Here is a 2,274-nt window from a genome sequence, read left to right on the forward strand (position 1 = left end):
GACTCTCTTGGGAGCTCCAGCCAGTGGTGGTGGAAGGTTTTTAGAGAAAATGGGAGGAATCAAGGAGGAGGAGAGAGTCGATTGAGTAGACATGGTATTTTGAGAGAACATAAACACCACGGCCCCACAGTGGGTGCAACATTGTTTTCGTAAAAAAATAATTGAACTAGGATAGACCAAAGTGTATAAGAGTCTGTGATGTTCAATATAAATCAAATATGTAATTTAGATCAAATCAACACAAATCATTTACAAGGAAATCCCTTGATCGTTGCTAGGATCTCTAGCATAAAACCTTGGGAGGTGATAAGGATCACCTGCCTTGATGCTTTTATTGATTGAAATGAATAATTACAAAGAAAATAGAATGTGTATGAGTACAAGTGCTAGTGTTCTGCCATGAAGTCATGTATAGCGTATTGAAAACAAGTGTTTTATATAGTCAAAACCTAACAACCAGAACTCCAAAAACTATGGGATCTTCCGGGATTACGTATAGTTGTTGGTTGACTTGGTTATCTGTGTCTTTTTCATGGTTGTGACGTCTTTACGTTGAGAATGTGACTTTGACTCATTAGCTATGCACATGTGAGAAAGACAAAAGAACATTTAGTCGTTATAATAAATAAAAAATATTAGTCAGGGTCCTGGAGTATATTCGGGATCTTAAGATTTGAGGATCCTGAGCTTTTAAGGATCCTTAGTCTTTAGCATCCTATAGTAGTTTCTGGATCCTAGTCCTAACATAAATTTTGTGTCTTCTTGGTCATAGGGTTCCATCTGGATTTGTTGAAATCCTGCCGATGCGTCCATGAATGTCAGTAATTTGTGGCCCTTTGTCGTGTCTTTCATGGAGTCGATGTGTGTTAAAGGGAAATTATCCTTGGGAATGGCCTTGTTAAGATCCATATATTCCAGGCACACTCTCCATTGACCGTTCTGCTTTTGTACCTTAACCACATTATCTAGCTATCTTGGGAAATTTACCTCCTTGATCATGCCGGTTTTCAGAAGTTTTTCTACTTCTTCTTGTATAACTTGCTTTCTTTCGGGTGAAAATTTCCTTCCCTTTTGATGTATTGGCCTAAAATATGGGTTGATGTTAGGTTTATGGTTTGTTATGATTTTGTCAATACCTATCATGTCCCCATGTTTCCATGCAAACATTTTACTTCTGGCCTTGAGGAACTTTATGAGATCCTATTCGACTTGTTCTGGCAATTAGGATCCTATGAGAACTTTGGCTCTAGGATCCTCAATGGTCATAGGAACTTCTTTTATACCATGCTCTATTGCTTCCAACACACCTCGTGCCCCTGCCTTAATTGCTATGCTTATTTTGGTATTGTTGAGGACTTCATCGAAGTCTTGAAGAATTCCTTGGATTCTTGTTGGTCTCCTATGATCTTCACTATCCCCCATGGGGTGGGCATCGTTACACATTGAAGATATGTCAATGGAACGACCTTCATTTCATGGGTCCAGTGTCTAACTACTATGAAATTATAAGATGATAATGTGTCAATCACACAAAAAGATTGTTGAGAAATTAACCCCCTCTATGTAGATTGTTAGCTTTATATCATTAATGGTGTGTTTAGTTTCTCCGTTGAAGCCGATTGGTACTGAGGATCTTGCAACTATCTTAGTCTCTGAGATGTTCATTCTTTTCAACGCATCTAAGAGTGTGATACTCTAAGGATCCTCTGTTGACAAGGATCCTTCTAACGAATTGTTTGTCAATGTTTAGAGTGATCACTAATCCGTCGTGGTAAGGATCCTGGATGTCCTGTATATCTGCTTCGTTGAAGGTTATCTCCTTTTGGTTAGTGATCGTTATATTTTTACCTGGTCCATTTTCCTTCTCCAATATGGACACTTTGGCATGCCTTTTTCCGCAAAGTAGGAGGTACCACAAATGTCATATCCTCTAGATATAATATTGATCACCTTGGCGTCATTCAAGAGGATCCTGGTCTTTCAAGGATCTTCTGAGGATCATGGTCTTTTTCTTTGGATTTTTCCTTTCTTCTCACAAGAACTTCTTTGAGGTATCCTTTGCCTAGGAGGTAGCTGATTTCCTTTTTGAGACTTATGCAATCCTCCATGACGTGACCAAAGTCCTCTTGATATGCACACCATTCAGACTTGTCCTTCCAAGCATTGTATTTATCTCCTTTCCTTGGCCATTTGGCTTTGTCTCCAAGATCTTGGATGGCAAAGATCACACCTGAAATATCCACAGAAAAACATTAGTCATTAATCTTAGGGAAA

Source organism: Lactuca sativa, chromosome 4 (assembly GCF_002870075.4).
Source record: "Lactuca sativa cultivar Salinas chromosome 4, Lsat_Salinas_v11, whole genome shotgun sequence".
In the NCBI taxonomy this organism is placed as follows: domain Eukaryota; kingdom Viridiplantae; phylum Streptophyta; class Magnoliopsida; order Asterales; family Asteraceae; genus Lactuca; species Lactuca sativa.